General features: G+C 41.1%; 1 protein-coding gene across 7 annotated transcripts in view; it reads right to left on the reverse strand.

Moving 5' to 3' along the window:
* The window catches only part of ARMC8 (armadillo repeat containing 8), a 211,732-nt gene that overhangs the window by 170,335 nt on the left and 22,668 nt on the right, over nt 1-18,729 (reverse strand). For 2 of the 7 annotated variants that reach the window (XM_034781372.1, XM_034781369.1), the window contains exon 2: nt 17,051-17,163. The exons of the other annotated variants lie outside the window; for them this stretch is intronic. The gene's annotated coding sequence lies outside the window, so the exon portion shown is untranslated. The remainder of the gene's footprint in view (nt 1-17,050; nt 17,164-18,729) is intronic. 7 annotated transcript variants of the gene reach the window in all.

The following is an 18,729-nucleotide window of genomic DNA, read 5'->3' on the forward strand; positions in this document are numbered from 1 at the left end:
GACAAAGGGATTATGGATGTCAAAGTCAACATGTGGAAATGGAACTTCCAAATGTACTTGTTCAATTCCGATAAGTCTAGAATCAAACGAAGTCCCCTGTCCTCCTCCTGCACCAGAAAGTAATGGGAATAAAAGCTCTGATTCTTGGGTATTCAAGGATCCCATCAATTGCTCCTATTAGAAGCAATTTTTCTACTTCTGCAAGAAGAATACCATCATGAGAGGGGTTGCTGGAGACAGAAGGGTAGAGGAGATTGTGTGGGAGATAATCTTTCAAATTGTATGGCATAGCCCCTTTCTACAATCTCTAGAACCCATTGATCTGGCATAATTAGTCTCCATGCATTGAGCTAGCCCCTCTGCAAAGAAGGGCAGGTTGGAGCTCATTGAGAGCTGGGAATGAGCCAATTATCTTATCAAAACTGAGGCTTGTTGTTCCATGGCTAAGATGCTGCTGAGGATGTGGGTTCTTTAGACTTAGAAATCAGTCTGAAAAGCCTCTTATTATGAGGACTCTGGAAGAGTGCAGGCTGCTGGTATTGTTGAAGTCTCTAACCTGATTAAGAGTAAGTCCAAGACTAGGGGGTAGGGCTGTCTCTGATACCAGAAAGTAGAGGGTCTCCAAGAAGAAATCAAACCCAACCAGTGGCTATCCCTTTCATTTCCTTTAATATTTCCAGTAACTTGTCTGTCTTCACACTGAAAAGACCCTCCCCTTCAAAGGGAAGGTCCTCCAACTTAATTTTCGTGTCTAGGGCTAAGGAGGAAGAACAAACCAGGCATGCCTCCTGATGGTCAGAGCAGATACCAAGGTTCTGGCAGCAGAGTCCGAAGTCTCAAAAGAGGCCCTAAGGGAACACTTGGCTATGTTTTGGCCTTCCATTAATATGGGATTCACCAATCATCTTCGGTCAGGTAAATCCTGTAAAAATAATGTAATCTTTTCCCATAAATGAAATTGGTAGCAGGCGTAACTTGTCTGATAATTTGCCACACAACCCTGAGGGATGATGAAGAGAACACCTTCCTCTCCAACGAATCAAGCATCTTCCCATTTTTATCAGTTATGATGGAGTATGATTGTTCAGAGCTTTCCCCGTTACTGGCAGTAGCCTCCACAACTGAATTAGGAATAGGGTGGATATGAAAGTAGGAAAACCCCTCCGAGGGCATCTGATGCAACTTGTCATCTTTCTCAGAAGAGGCAGACATCACTCTCAAATTCAGCTGCCTGTAGCAAAATTATCCAAAACTAGTTAGGATATTCTACTCCAAGTAGCACCAAGGATATCAAACACCACGTGAAAAGTATTTTTCACAGGCACTGCAAGAAGATTAAAAGTGGACACCATACTGCTGACTAATATACACTAGGCTAGCATATCTCGATATAGATCACATTACCTAAACATATTATGCACACCATACATCAGTATGGATTAAGCACATAATAGTAATATAATAGCAATAATATAGCTTAAATTGGCCTATGCTTTTTATATAACCCTGCCCACCTATGCTAAGTATCCCCTTGCATTCACTGAAGAAAGTTTTGACTTCAGCAAATAGGGAAGCTGTCAAGACCAGCAAGACAGATGAGTGCTTTATCATAACAGGAAGGGAGTTACTCTCTGAGGCCAGTACTGAAGTGTCCCAAAGAAAGAGGACATGACATGATTGTTCTACCCTAGTACAGATCTCAGGGGTGCTGTCATGCCCTTCGCTACCTGGAATGCATGTGTTCAAAACAAAGATATATCATGGTACCTGAAAAACAAGGTAGAAAGCTGATTGGTTACATCTAGTTTCAGAGGTGCAGGAGGTCAGATTAGATGATCATAATGGTCCCTTCTGACCTTAAAGTCTAAAGTCGATGAGATGATGTACATACCACCTTTTATTGGTAAATAGGTAGGGGATAAAAGATGGCTTTAGGGATGTAATTTTGGGAGCACATCTGTGTAAGGTGAATGTTACAATGTTGCACAAGACAGCTTCACAGAGACTGGTATCATACAGAACCCTTTCCAGTATTATTATTGGATTATAGCAATAAATCTGACTGACATTGATTTTTTGGACTCTTGAATATATTTCATAACAAACCAAAGTGTGGTCAAGCAATTGACTATACAATTTATCAACAATATGATTCCACCAAACAGTGGAACTGAGTAGCATCCACAGGAGAGGAGGCTAGAGCCAGCCCCACTTATTCATCCACCGATAAATCGGATTCATGGTCTATTTCCAAACAGCTCCTCTTTTTGAGCAGGAGATTACTCCTCATCTTCTTCCTCAGACAGCATTTCAGGCATAGTTATCTGTATCAAGATCCATAGGAGTTGTATCTGTGGAATCACTGGATTGTCAGATCCTTTATACAGGAAACATTAACTCTCCAGCCACACAGGAGGGTAACTGAAAAATTCCTAAGGTGGCCTCCAGTAAGGCCACAGACTCCAGGATTGCCAGTCTCCCCAGTAACTGCAGTTTAGGAACATGCCTACAGGAGGGAAAGCATAGGCTGGTATGAACAGAGCGACAGGTCTCTGCATTCTTCCTCTATCTTTCTCCTAGTAAGAATCTGGGTCTGGATCAGATAGAATGCACCAAGAATAACAACAACAACGAGGAGTCCTTGTGGCACCTTAGAGACTAACAAATTTATTTGGGCATAAGTTTTTGTTGGATATAACCCACTTCATCAGATGCATGGAGTGGAAAATACAATAGCAGGTATAACTATACAGCATATGAAAAGATGGGAGTTGCCTTACCAAGTGGGGGGTCAGTGCTAACAAGGCCAATTCAATTAGGGTGGATGTGGCCCATTCCCAACAGTTGAAAAGAAGGGGTGAATATCAAGAGGGAAAATTACTTTTTGTAGTGTTAACGAGGCCAATTCAATTCAAGTGTATGTGGCCCATTCCCAGCACTTGACAAAAAGGTGCAAGTATCAGAGGGAAAATTTTTTGTAGTGACCCAGCCACTCCAAGTCTTTATTCGGGCCTAATTTGATGGTGTCCAGTTTGCAAATTAATTCCAGCTCTACAGTTTCTCGTTGAAGTCTGGTTTTGAAGTTTTTTTGTTGAAGAATTGCCACTTAATTCTGTTATTGAGTGTCCAGGGAAACTGAAGTGCTCTCCTACTGATTTTCAAATGTTACAATTCTTGATGTCTGATTTGTGTCCATTTATTTTACTGATACAGACTAACACGGCTACCCTTCTGAAACCTGTCACCAGGAATAATTGTGGATCCAGAGGGAAGTATGGAGATACAGCTCTTTGAGGGGACCCTGTAGGGGTCCTAGAAGGAGGAAGGATGTGGGGTCAGGGGAAAAACCAGCAATGGCTTCTGGTCTCTTCTTAACAGGATGAAAAAGATGGTCTTGGAACCGTGGAAACATGCCTCCTTGAAACCCTGTGGTTTACACCTGGATCTGATGAATGAACCAGAGCTGCAAGGTGAACTTGGGCAGCCACAGTGGCAGAGCTTTCAGGAACAGAGGATGTTACCAGGACCACCACCAGATCCAAAGAGGCGGACAACATTTGTTCCAAAATTATACACGAATCATTTCTCGTTACTGGAGATGGGGGTGGAAAGGATCTCCACTTCAGAAATGTAGCAGCCTTGTCAGAATCAGACGTATCCAATAGTTCTGATGCATGGGAACCAGCAGCACTAACAGCAGCTGCTTTGTCTCTATCTTTGCTTCTTTCTTCGGCGCTGCAATAGATGGAACTTAAGGTGCTGAGGGCCCAGATTCTGACACACTGATCAATTCCATCTTCCTGAATCTGGTCCTGCAGCTAGTAGATACAGCACCAGTGTGGGTGGCCAAACAGTCTCTGAACCTCTCTTCTGGCTCCAAGGCAGTCAGATCTGGCCACCTGGCCCTCAGTTCAGACATCTGTAGCTTCAGTGGCTTGACTGAGGGAGCCGCAGGAACTGACTCTGGCCCTGACAAAGGTTTCAGCTTCTTGGAATCCTTCAGTAACGTGGCGCTGGTAGCTACGGGGCAGAGACTGGCCTCTTAGACCTAAGACGCAAGGCCTGACTGGATCCAGAGGGCATACCCTCAACAGCTTCCTTCAGAAGGAAGAGCTGCAAAATAGACATTTTATCCCTGAGTAAAAGTCCAGCAAATTGAACATCCAGTAGGCATTTCCCCCTCTCCCAGGCACTTGATGCACTGCACATGGTCACTGGATGCCAGGAAGACAGCTGGGCAGGAAGTACACTTCTCGAAGCCTAGCTTCCTCTGTTTCTTTGGTTCCTACATAACCCAGTACCAGGAAAACACTAAGTACACTGAACGAGCTAGCACTGACTATTTCTAAGAAGAAAGAAAAACTGACTCTGAAGACACCAGAGCAAACCACATCTGCACAGGCATACGGCTGGAAAGAACTGAAGTAGTGAGGGCACTCTGCCCACTACATAGCCTCTCCCTCAGAAAGCTGGTGACGCTAGGGGGAAGGACGGGGGTGGGGAGAGGAGAGCATGAATGCTCTAGTTTACACTGTTAGAAGAAGCTTCTGCCGTAAGGCACCACAACGTGGTGCAGTACCCAGAAGTGGGAATATGCAGAACCACTCAAAGAAAAATACCCAGTTACTCCTGTAGAAAGCCAAATAACTTGTGTTTGAGTACAATGTATCTGCCTGAAAGGCATCCAGTCTTGATCCGGACAGCTCCAGGGATGGAGAATTCACCACTTCCCTAGGGAGTTTGTTCTGATGGTTAAATCACCCTCACTTAAAAATGTGTGCTTAATTTCTAATCTGAATGTCCAGTTTTAACGTCCAGCTATCTGTTCTTATTATGCCTTTCTCCACTAGATTAAAATGCCCTTTAGTACCTGGTATTCTCTCACTGTGAATATTCTTACAAACTAATCAAGTCACTTCTCAATCTTCTTTTTGATAAACTAAAAAAATAAAAGCTAAGTCTTTTACTAAAACATTTTTTTTCCAGCACTCAAATCATTTTTGTAGCTCTTTTCTGAACTCTCTCTAATTTATCAACATCCTTTTTGAAATGACGACATCAGAACTAGACAATATTCCAGTACTGGTCTCAGTGCCATGTACAAAAGGTAAAAATCACCTTTCTACTATTCTCCACTCCATTCTTCGTACATCCAAGGATAGCATTAGTCCTTTTTGCCACACCATCCCTCTGAGAGCTCACATTGTCCACTATGACCCCTTTATCCTTTTGAGTCACTGCTTTCTAGGATAGTCCCCCATTATGTAGGAATGGCCGACAATCCTTATCTTGCATTTGGCTCTATTTTATTTAAATAGGCCCAGCCCACTCAATTATCTAAATAGTTCTGTATGACAGCTGTGTCTTCATCTTTCTTTACCACTCTGCCAATGTTGTGTCATTTGCAAATCTGATGAGATCATTGGTTAGAATGTTGAATAGCCTAGAACCAAACCCATGCAGGGACTCCGCTAGCAACACCTCCATTTGACAACTACTTTTTAAGAGGCCATTTAGCCATTCCTTAATCCATGTAATGACTTAATACCACATGACATTCTGATGTAAATAAAGACAAATGTATTACAAAAGTCTATCTATTCAGCTACCTTTATCAACCAAACTTTTAATGTCAAACAAACATGACTTTTTTCTCCTAAAGCCTATTTTCCATAAAACTATGCAGATTAGCATTAATTATATTCCCATTTTTCAGTTCTTTACTGATCTGGGATTCATTTTTCCATATTTTGCAATGGATTGCAAAAATGGATGTTAGGCTAACTGGCTTATAATTATTCAGGTCATCCCGGTTGTCCTTTTTGAATACTGGTACAAAATTAGCACTCTTCCACTCTTCTGGAATTTTCCCAATATTCCAATATTTATCAAAAATTAACTCTCAGGACTCTGGGGTACAAACTATCCAGATCTGCTGATTTAAATAAGTTTATGCCAGTCAACACTGTTTAACATCCTCAATTACTGATGGCCTGGAAAGCACTTGTCACCCTCATGTGATAGGAGTTCATCATACTACTTCTTTCCAAAATTAGAACAAAACAAACAAAAATCTCTTTAAATTTACCTTTTCTGCATCAACAACAATTTTACTATCTCCACCTTGTAAGGGGCCTGTATCAGGGGTGGGCAAACTTTTTGGCCCAAGGGCCACATCTTGTATGGAAATTGTATGGTGGGCCATGAATGCTCATGAAATTGGACTAAGGGGTTTGGAGGGCGGGAGGGGAATCAGGGCAGGGAGTTGGGGTGCGGGGGGTGGGGAGTCAGGGGTGTAGGCTCCAGGCAGCGCTTAACCTTAAGCAACTCCCAGAAGCAGCGGCATGTCCCCGCTCCGGCTCCTAAGCCGAGGCGCAGTCAGGCGACTCTGTGCGCTGCCCTGCCTGCAAGCGCTGCCCTGCAGCTCTCGTTGACCGCGGTTCCTGGCCAATGGGAGCTGTGGGGGCAGTGCTTGGGCAGGGCCAGTGTGCGAAGCCCCCTGGCTGCCCCTATGCTTAGGTGCCAGAAGAGGGACATGCTGCTGCTTCCAAGAGCGGCGCAGAGTGGGGGCAAGCCCCTGACCCCACTCTGCGGCTGGAGCAGGGCAAGCCCTGGACCCCGCTCCCCGGCAAGAGCTCAAGGGCCAGATTAAAATGTCTGGAGGGCCAGATGCGGACCCCGGGCCATAGTTTGCTCACCCCTGGCCTATATCATTGCCAGGTTTTCTTTTCATGATATACTTAAAATTCTTGTCCTTAACCATACCAGCCATGATTTTTCCCGTGTCTTTAGCAGCTTCCCTGATCAATTTTCTATACTTCAGAACTTCTGATTTCTACTTATTCCTATCCACCTCCCCCCTTTTCTTAAACATTTGTTTTTATATAATTTTCTAATTGCTCTTCACTTCTCCTAAGCACAATTGACTTTTAACCAAAGTAGTCCTCTTTCATGATTGCCAAAAAGCCATAATCCAATAAATTGTTCTTAAACAACTCCCACTTTTCATTCACATTTTTCTGCCTAAAATTACCTCCCAATAAATTTCACTCAATTTTCTTCAGCTCTGTGTGGTGTTTGTGTATGTGTGATGCTGTCCACAGGGCACGCAGAGCCATAAGCCGCCATGTTACCTCTCTACCTCAGCAAGGGAGAGTGTTGCTGGAGCTTAAACTGTGTCAGCTCCCTGCCACAGCAGTCTGTCCACCTCACCAGCAAACTCCACAAGACACTGCCAGTTTTAACCTTGCCATGCACATAACATTCAGTAAACCACAGGTTCAGAGTTCCCCAGAGACATCTCTCTGCAGTGTCTAGTCCCTCTCACTGGACACACACAAATTAAATTTGTTGCCTCTAGAGAGACAGCGTACACACCAGCCTGTTGGCTTGCTGAAGACCCACTCTACCTTAAAACAGCACTGAGATAATTTATAGTAAAATTAAGAGTAAGTTTATTAAAGGCAGAGATTTAAATGACACTAAGCAGAGATAAAAACAGAAAATGTTACAAATAAGAAACACTTCCTAGTGTCTAAGACTTAAATTTAGTACGTTACAATCTTTGTCTGAACAGCTTTCTCACTTACATCAAGCTACCAGAGTTTCCAGCCCTTTCAGTAAGAGGAGCCAATGTTCACAGAATCAGAGTGCTGTCCCCTCTGCCCCTTAAGTAATGGATACAAGAATGTCTTTTTGCTCCCCTTATATTTCCCAAATACATTAATTCTGACTTAAGAGCCAAGACCTCCTCCTGGGAGGTTCAGACACCGGAGGGTGCCCTGGTGTGTTCACTATGCTGTTTCCTCTGCCAATTGTTAGCTTGATCTCTTTGTTTACTTTATATGTAAATGTACTTTAATTATCCTCTGCTTGTAGCCAACCCAGGCAGACAGATAAATCCACGTTCTTGTCTTAGTCAACTTGTTTATTCAGTGCCTCCAAAACAAACATATTTCCAGCACATATACATACATATATATACATATACATATACATAAAAAAAAAATATGCTTCCTACACAACCATACATCCATCACATGATATTCATGACTCGGCTGACCAGATGTCCTGATTTTATAGGGACAGTCCCAATATTCAGGGTTTTATCTTATATAAACGTCTATTACACACCACCCCGTCTCAATTTTTCATACTTGCTATCTGGTCACCATATTCATGACCAGCATGACACCAGCTTTTACAGGATACCTTACAAGACACTGATTCACTAAATATTGTGATTGTGTTGAGCGTGCCTTTTCCAGTTGGCATAAAGGGCCAGTTAGGATCACTTTAAAAAAAAAACAAAAAAACACTGGTTGAGACTGTCCAGTTTTCCCATAGTGAACGTAATCAGGTCATAATCATCGGTCCCTAGGCAAACACCAGCTTCCAGTCCAGTGATCAATTCTACTTTGTGCTGACCTTTTGTATGAGAAAATCATAAATTTTTAGAAGCTGATGTTTTACTACTGGCTGCATGAGGTACCTCCAACATGTCTCCCCAAGACTGAAGTGCCCAATGATAGCTTTTCTCTCCACATATTACAGATAGACACTTAAGGGGCAACTCATCCTGTTCTCTAATTTCATTCAGTGGTCAGTAACACCCCTGGTCCTCCAAGTATACTCTCCTGGACTTTGTTTGTTTCTGCTGTTCTGAGTTATCGACAATGCGAAAACACAATGATATCTTTAATGTAGAACACCACCCTCTTTTATCCACTCTATCCTTGCTAAACAAGTTTTAACCAGCTACTCTAACATTCTAATCAGGCACATCAATCCCCCAGCTTTCAGTCATGGCAATTATATCAAGTTTCTTCTCATTCTATTCCCCATAGGTTCTTATACCGCGCTCATCATCAGAGTGTTTCAGTAAAGCATTAAGCAACGTGACTAACACCTGTCATGTGTTCTTTGTTCTCTCATTCCCTCCCCAGGGACACAAGAGTGTACAGTAGAGTGTCTTGCTTTGGTAGGTTATAAAGGGAAGGAGTGTTTTTGTATTAATATACATGTTGCTATGTATTTATATTAGAGAAAGTATGGTCAAATACGAGTCTTGCATTTGGAAAATGCATGTTGCATCAATGAGAATTTCCAATACCTCTTTTATTACCCATAATCCTTGCATTGGTAAACAAACAATTAAAAATTCTTTCCACCTTCTTTGTCACTTTGGTTCTGTATGTTCACAATTTATATGTTTGTATGTACGTGTATCACATCTGCCCCCAGCACCTCCCCCTTGTGATCATTTAACATCCACCTGGTTGCTCCAACTAGTCTCCCACCAAGATTATGCCCCTATTTCTGAGACACAGGCCTTCAATTTCATATCAATTGCATAGCCAATGGCACACCTACAAGATTTTCCGCCTTTTCTCGCTCATGGGACTAGAAGAATCTCTGAGAATATCACCTGGACTTGCCTCTTCTTCGACTTCCTCCTGAGATTTTTGAAGTTTTCAATAATCTGTGTAGTTGCACATGATGCCATATCACTGGTCCCAGTGTATATTACCAGTGGAGACTTGCCAGCCAATTTCAGAATCCCTTCACTCCAGAAAGAGTACACTGTTCAGCTATCCTTGTGTCTCTTCCTGATTTCTTTCTGTGTTTATTAATATGGAGTCGCTTATGACAACTGTCCTTCATATATACCCCTTATATGGTCAGTTTCCTCAGTTTGTGGGGGTCTTTCATATAATAACAAATTTACAATTGTTTTGTTTTTAATGAAAACAGTAAAGCCATAAGAACTGGCGGGGAGCTCAGGAGCAGGTGCAGTATCTGAAGCTACTTTTAAATGTATTTTGAAACTGAGCAGATTTCAAGTTCATGGTGTTCCTTTAAAATGCGCAGTTTGCTCAGTCCCCAGACGAAGGGATCCCAACTAACTGCATTTAACACACACTCCTAACCCCCTCCATCCTATCCCCCCCCCCCCCCCCACAACTGTTCCTCCCATTCTTCCCCCCGGTACCTCTCCTCTAAGTGGGGGAAAAGGAAAGTCTGCTGCTCTGGCCCATGTTTCTCCAATTCTGCAAACTCTCAGAGCTGACTGGGCAGGTTGAAGGGGCCTGACAGAGATGGAACTGAGCCAGCTGGAGGGCAGACACCATAACTGCAGCCTCTTACCTGAGGCCTGGTCCACACTAACCCCCCACTTCAGACTAAGGTACACAAATTCAGCTACATTAATAACGTAGCTGAATTCGAAATACCTTAGTCCGAACTTACCGCGGGTCCAGACGCAGCAGGCAAGCTCCCCCGTCGATGCCGCGTACTCCTCTCGCTGAGCTTGAGTACCGGCGTCGACGGCGAGCACTTCCAGGATCGATCCGGGATCGATTTATCGCGTCTAGACAAGACGTGATAAATTGATCCCAGAAGATAGATTGCCTGCCGCCGAACCAGGAAGTAAGTGTAGACCTACCCTGAGAAGAGGACAGCACAACCTCTAGAGACAGGAGGTTCCAGCAGTGGCTTCCTATAGCACCAGTCAGCGAAACAACTGATCAACAATAGCAGTTACAGGAGGAAGTCTGAGTACTATTGCCCAATCATCACCACATTCTCATCCACTCCCCTTTCTGCAGCCTCCCATCCCCAGCAACAATTTGGAATAGTAAAGACATTGTGTTTCTCCCCCCCCTTAGAGCTGGACGTTTAGAGCAGGGGCTAGTGAGAAACAGATATTCTCAGCACTCTCCTAGAGGTTTATTAATTATTAATTATTATTATTATTAAAAGATTCACCTATGTTTATCATAGCAATCAAACTATCTCCCATTTCTTCCTAGGGACTAAAAACCCAATCCCCACTTTGTCAGTAGAAACATCTTTGACAAATCAAGTTAAACAAAATGAGGAGAGCGTAAAATAAACTGACATTAATATAACAAAGGTACAGGAAGGTTATATTATTGTATTTATTTTTACATTTAACTAGCTGAATTTTTGTTTGGTTGGTTGGTTGGTTTTTTGTATTTTGTTTAAAAGAAGATGCCACAGAATCCAGAAACCTTGCAGCAACATTTAGGACCAGGTTACTGCAGAGTCCAAGAGACCTTGGTCCATCTTAAGGTCCTCCCCCAGTTTAGGACAAATTAGCCAAATTTAAATATAAATGGTGGTTCTACCATTGTTTATACGTCTTACACAGCTCTAAAAACTTAACTCCAAAGAAAATAGTCAATGAGGTTTAGGTTAGGAACATTTAAATTCAAAAGCACCTTGAAGTGGAAGGTTGTTGTTAGCTGCATTCGGGAAGATGCAAGATGGCCTGGAGTTAGAAACATTTGCAGGGAGAATCAGTGCCCTCAAGTTGAAAAACGAGATCAAAGTTGGTATAGTTTTAGAAAACCGTACAGCTAATTTTTTCCAAAAAATGGAAATTCATACAATACTAATAGGTTGAGAAATCAAGCATGCGAAGTCTAGAAACATGAAGGTTGGACACCTAATTTCAACACTGCATCCCTTGCAGATGGCCTTACAATATGGCCTCTCTTTATAAAATGTTTTATATTATCAAATATGTAACATAAAATCAGAATTTCTTGCACCTTTTACACAGTACACAAACATACCATATTCCGATCAAGTATCTAGAAAACAAATAATGTGAAGAGGATCAGAGAATATGCCCACTTCTCTGAAGAAATAGTTAACAGAAGACCGAATATTATTGATATACAAAAGCTTACTTTAGTTTACCCCTTTAAAATCTGAATATTCTAAAATATTGCATTAATTCTGTTGCCACATTTAAGATCTAAATTGCCCAGGGAACCTAAAATATTTTTGTCAGGAAAAATTAGATTTATCAGTTACGTCTGTAACAAATACAGAGTTATCAGCATATACAATTTGTAGCACTTATCCCCAAAGCTAAATTACATTTCATCAGGAAAAACACATGCCTATATCTCATACATTTACATCAACAAAAATCCCACAACCATGTCTAAAATAAGCAATAATACACCAATAAGGACAAATACTAACATTCCAAACCATCCTTGAATATAACAGCATCCCCAAACAACTCCTTCCGCAAGCTGAGCTCTGGCAAATTCCAGCATCTAAGATTCCACTGAGAACATCCTGACTATATTAATTCAAATCTAGATGATAAATGAAGCACCTTAGCTGATGTTAGTTATCAGGATAGTAAACAGAGAAAAAGATAGTCCCTTTGGCAGTCAGGACCCAGACAACACAGATCATAATCAGCATCCTGAACTGCAAACTGTAGCAAATAGGAAGCTAGTTTGGCATAAAGCATATCTTTAGAAACACATCCAATCTTGATTTAAAGACTTCCGGTGATGGAGAATTCACCACACTCCTCAGTAAGCTGTTCAGTGGTTAATTACCATCACTTTTAGAAGTGTGCATCTTACTTCCAGTTTGATTTTAGCCGATTTTAACCTCCAATCATTAGCCCTTGTTATTCCGTCAGCTGATAGTAAACAATTAAAATATCTTCGCTCTGTGACAGCAAAATATGGACACTGTTCAAGTCAACTCATCTCTTTAATAAACTAAATGGATTGAGCTCCCTTAATTTAATTGTAGAATGTTTTCCAGATTTAAAGTTATTCTTATAGTTCTTCTCTAAAACCTCACCAATTTTCCTTCATTCTTTCTGAAATATGACCACAATGGAACACAGTATTCCTCTAATGCTCTCACCAAAGCCATATTACAAAGGTAATATCTTCCTACTCCAATTTGATATTCCCCTGCTTATATACCCAAGTACCATATCAGCCTTTTTAACCACAGCATCACATTGGAAGATCATGTTCAGGATACTGGAAGTATGAACTAAACTTTTTACTCCTGGGGGAATTCTGCGCCCAAAAAAAACCTAAAAATTCTGCACCAAAAAATTAAAAGTTTTGCATGCAATATTTTAAAATTCTGCAAATTTTATTTGTCAAGATAACACTACATAATCAGGCCAGTTTCAATTATTTTGTTAATTTATTTCAAAATATCTGTCTGAAAGTATGTCTGTAACAATACACACACACACATTCCCCAGAGAGTAGAGAGTTAAAGAAACCCCTATGACAACCCAGTTCTCGTTTTCCTGCCCACTTCCCCTCCCCACAGAGCCCAGCCAGGGGGCCAGACACCCACAACCCCTCCCCCCCCAGAGCCCACCTGCAGAGGCTCCATCCAGCCAATACACCCAAAACCCCTCCTCCCCAGAGCCCAACCGTGCCACCCCCCACCCTACAGGCCAGCTATGGCCCCACCTTGCCCAGACATCCGTCCCCCTCCCCCACCCCGAGCCCAGGGATCCAGAGGGAGAAACAGCCGGATGCTCGGTCCCATGCTTGCCGCCCTCTCCTTCCCTCAGGGCATGCTGGGATCTGCAGCTGCCAGGAACCCTCTAGCCCCCTCTTCCTTCTCCCAGTAGCGTCTTCTATGTGAAAGCTGGGCTCTGCCGAGTCCAGTGGCCCCTACTAGTGGCTAGCAGCACTGCAGCCCATTTCTGTTGGGGAAAGGAAATTCTGCACACACATTAATTTCTGCAAAATTCTGCATTGCGTAGTGGCACAGAATTCCCCCAGGATTAACTTTTTTCCTAGCTGCATGACCTTACATTTGGTGGTATTAACATGCATGTTTGATTGATACCAAGTGATGGAGATCACTCTTAAACTGGGCACAATGACCTATTCTCACTGATACCGCCCTACCAATCTCATTCCTCTACAGACTATCCGCAATTATATATTTTCTTCCAAATCATCAATACAAATATTCAATAACATTGTACCAAGAACAAATACCTGTGGGCACCCAACTAGAAAAACATCTCAATTATTTGGTACTTCTATATTAACTACATTTTTTAATCAGTCCGCTTTTAATCCATTTAAAGTTCACACTGATTTCCTACAGTGCTAATTTTTAAATTAGAGTACCACGCAGCACTAAGTCAAATGCATTTCAGAAGTCCAAGTCAGTTATCATTATCAACCAAATTTATAAAATAATATCAAGTTCATTTGACAAGACCTATTTTCCATAACATCAAGCTGACTGGCATTATCGTACTATTCTTTATTCAGTCCTATACCAGCCATTCAGTTATGTGGCCCAGGAACAATGTCTTGCAAACAGATTTAATTACCCAGGTCATCCCATTTACCTTTTTTAAAAATATTAGCACAACTTCCCTAGTGTTTCAAGATTTATTAAAAATTATCAGTGGGTCACAGAGCTATTTGACCAACTCTTTTAAAAACTCTTGGGTGCAAGTCATCCATACCTGCTTATTTTAAAAATGTTTAACTTTAGCAGATGCAGTTTTACATCCTCCTCAGTCACTGTTTAAATTTAAAGTACTTCACCATCATTATATATGAAAATGTCATCTTGCTTCTTTCCACATATAAAACAGAGGTATCAGTTCAACATTTCTGCCTTGGCTACATCATTGATGACAATTTTACCATCTTCATCTAACAACTGATCTAAGTCACTGTTTGGATTCCTGATAAATTTTTAAAAATTCCTTTTTATTGTCCTTAATTCTACTGGCCAGGGATTTTTCATGGTTACTTTCAGATTCCCTTATTTGTCTGAATTTAACTTCTAATTTATATACATTGCTATCAACTTTTCCACTTGATATTTTTATATCACTAATCTAGCCATCCACTAAGCACTTCCAGTTGTTGAGAGTTCACTGTGATTGCATCCACAAAAAAATTTTGTTCCTGGTTTCATTGCAAGTCGATAGCAAACAGCCCAATGGAAAGAAGCTACACTTGAACCAAATACTTGTTTCTGCATCAAGCCGAAGTATGATTTGCTACATGAAGGTTTGTTTTCATTAAATTCATTGTGAAATACACATTCTACCACTACAGGCCTACAAAGGAATAAGAATAATTTTCTACCATGAGCTATATATCCTGAAAAGCAGGTGGCCTGATGGTTAAAAGCTATGTTGAGCACACTTGTGCCTTAGCATGTGTTGTGGATTTTGTAGTATTTAAATGTAATTTCAGAGGGAATGAATGGTGTAAGGCACACAGTTTTTCCTCCTCATTCAATACCTATGCAAAGATGTCTAACCGACTGACAACTTGTACATTTCCAAAATGTGCGTTAAACAAAAGTTATTAGGTCACTGTGTGGAGTGAAAGCATTGAAATTAAATTAATGTTGGTTAGTGAACCTTAGTGAATCTTATTACAATAGTGATTCTATGTCAGCTTCAAAAATTAGTTCTGCTTTTCCTGCAGCTTTGTCTCTGAAGATCCAAAAACATTTATTTCTTCAAAGTGACCATCCTGAAGATATACTGCAATATACTTTAAATGAGTGACAGGCAAACGTAATTGTCTTAAGTGCTTTGGTCTCACTAGCAACTCAGCATACAAGATTTTATATATATATATATACACACACACACACACACACACACACCCTCTAAAAATAGTTCAAAATTGCCTCTAAGACATCAGCAAGAGCTTGATGTTGCCATCAGCTTTTGGGACTTAAACAGTAAAATTTGAAAATGTCTACAAATACATTCTAACCTTTAAAGAGAGAGATCATTTGAGATCCAGAATAGACTGCATGCCATTTGAACAGCCTATATTCACTGCTGAACTATCTAAACTGAGGTTCCTCACTTATTTGAAGTGTCTTGGTTTCCAAAACTCCTAAAGCAGTCTTTATTTCCTGTGTGATGTCATCAGCTATCCCAGATTTCAAGTCTATCAGTCAAAGAATACAAGGACTCCCATGATCAAGGTCTGATATACACCAGCTCTTGATCAACTGTAGCTCTGCCAGCAAGTGAGTAATAAAACTAGCTTTCTTTATGTATTTCTAAGGTATTTCCCAAAGAGATGTTCCAATTGCCCCTCTAAAGTATTTCACTCCAGGGATGTTAATATAGCCCCAGCCAAGATTCAGGTCAGTTACCTGCAAGCTGAGAAGTAATTAAAAAACAAGTCATCTTTAATATCAGCATTCCTTGTTAGACAAAGAAGCAAAGTTTTGTATCTCCTCATGTTGCATTTTACAGAGCAATCTAGCAATAGGAATTCTTTATGGACAAAGACATTTTCCACTGTCACGCATTTCACATGAGCAGCATAGTATCTTCCATGAATTCTGGAAATTATGTTAATAGCCAAGTTTTTAAAAAAACAAAAAATAAGACATCACACTCACAATATTATTTTCTAGCGACTTTTGACTGGGCTAAGTCTGCAGTTTTGTAGGATTCCACTTTACACCACAGATCACCATGACATGAGTTTCTCTAGAAGAGCAAATCCATCTGACACCTAAAAATCAAATCAGCTGAAGGCTAAAAGTCCATCAAATGAATAAAAATAGATGTTTAGTGTTTGGTTAAAGGTTCTGGCTGAATAAATTTGAGATTGTAACTAACTTCTCTGCCTTAGGTTTGTGATGATGCAGTGATAGTTGTCTCAGTGTGCAGTAGCTCAGATTAGAGTGTTGTGGAAGCAAAAAAAGAACTGACAGGAAGGGGATGCAATGCATGACAGTTTGTTAGCAAAAGTCAGGCTAACTGTAACCCTAATAACGCAAAATTTGTAAAAGCGAGGATTGTGTAAGGCGAGTGGAAAAGAACTGTGTAAAAAGTTGTTGCGACCTTGTGTAAATAATGTGTAAAAAATATTGTATGTAGACTAAAGTTAAAACAAGTAAAAAAAATAAAATATCAAGATGGCCTATGTATAAACAAAATGCAGCTGTTGCTTATTATTGTCTGTAATGAAAGGTATAAAGGTTTGCTGTAATTGTTTACCTGTAGAGAGACCTGTTTAGCTCTCTCCCTCTACGCAATTGTTAAAAAAAATAAAGTATCTGACTTGCTGTACCCAAACAAAAAGTGAGAACTCTGTTATTCTCCAACAGTGTGAACTATTCAATGAAGCATTGGCTCTGAAGCTTAGTGACTTTTTTTTTAAATATTTAAAAACACCTTTCCCTGCTGATTAAACTAGCAGAATCAAGTTATTGTGCTTACCTATTCTTGGAGATAGTGGCATAGAGAATGGCATCTAGATGTTGCTAAACTGCTGGAATGGGGAAAATGCATTCAGACGACCTTGACCCCATAATGTAACGTTCCCTCCATCCCTGCCCAACAGAAGAAGGTAAAGGGATATGCATCACTAGCACTGAAAGCCTCATCTGCCTCCTGGATTCCAAAAAACAAGTCTAACTCCCACATTTTCCTGGGTACCAAGAGTACTACTCGTCCACTACCCAGATGTCAAAAAAGCTTCCCCCTACACATACTCGCAAAAGCTTCTACAATGCAGTTATGAGGTTCAGAAGTCTGCAGAAGATCAATGTGCCACAGAACCCAGGGTCCTTGCTACAGTGCTTCCAATATGGGTCTCCTGTTCTGAGGCAAAAAATTTGGGAGCATGACGACATGTGGCTGGTAGGCAGCTTGCGGGGCAGCAGACTGGGGGGTATGTAGGGACCAATGAGAAACAATGTACTCCTTCACATCTTAACTGTAAGTTCTTCACCTTACATTTCATCAAGTGTAAAGGGTCAGAACAGAGGTGGGCAATGAAACTGGATGACCCAAGGTCCCTGACAGCCATGGTCATCCTGCTACCCTCAATCCCTCCGGCTTGCTTCTTAAGGGACTCTTTGGTCCCTCCATAACCTACCAATCTTAAGGTGTCTTAAAATAGTGATGGATTCAGAAGCAGTGTCACCTCAATCTGTGGACTCTGCCACATGATTTCAGTCTAATGTACCTCATAGGCAGATAGTTCTGATTACAATTATGGTGAAAGGGAGAGAAGACTTTGGGAAGGAAGTTCTAGCATGTGGTCATCACTACTTTAACCAAATAAAAAAAATCATGAGAGGATACACAAGAATGCATGGTCAGCTGCCTCAATTTCCTGGCCAAGGTCTCAACCATAAAAAATGCTACCTTCCAAGAAAGTAGGGTGAGCAGGAAGAGAGGAGAGTGACAAAGAACTGTAAGTACTACGTTAAGGCTCCAGGGAGGTACATGGAACCTAGAAGTACACTTAAGTGATATTTCCTCAAAGATGGATGGAACACTAGGTGCAAGAGCACACCAGGACTCTCTACACCCTTCTTAATCTCTTTAGATATTTAATCTGGGTGCAAAAAGAAATTTTAAAAAGGAAAAGCTAATGACAGTAGGAAAGTACAACTCCTTTAGGCAAAGCTTTTCTATAAGTATGCCATTGGGAGAACATGATCCAAACCCTATTCAATAATACTGAAGTGCCCCTCTTTCTAGGCAACAAGAACATTTTAATAACTTTCCTAGATCAAGTCTCAACATGTTTCTCTCACAAATCAGGTCCGTAGAAAAAGAAGCCTTGTCAGGATATGGGGAAGGGCCTTAGGTCAACAGATCCTTCAGCAGAGGAGAGGAAATCATTACCCCCCGGTTTGTGGTGGACAAAATCCTCATACCAATAGGATTTTTTTTTTTCTATTGTACCTTCTTGGGGCAGAATGACTGTACAGTGCTTAGTGCAATGGGGCCCAGCTCCTGGATAAGGTTTTCAATTACTACTAAGATGACTGATCTTATTTTTCTTAGCATTCTCCACAGATTAAATGTCAAGGAGTGAACAGAAATGGCAACATAACTTCAAGGAATCAAGCCAGCATCCTATGTGATCATTTCATGGCCTCCAT

The sequence above is a fragment of the Trachemys scripta genome, chromosome 9, assembly GCF_013100865.1.
Source record: "Trachemys scripta elegans isolate TJP31775 chromosome 9, CAS_Tse_1.0, whole genome shotgun sequence".
NCBI classification, from domain to species: Eukaryota; Metazoa; Chordata; order Testudines; family Emydidae; genus Trachemys; species Trachemys scripta.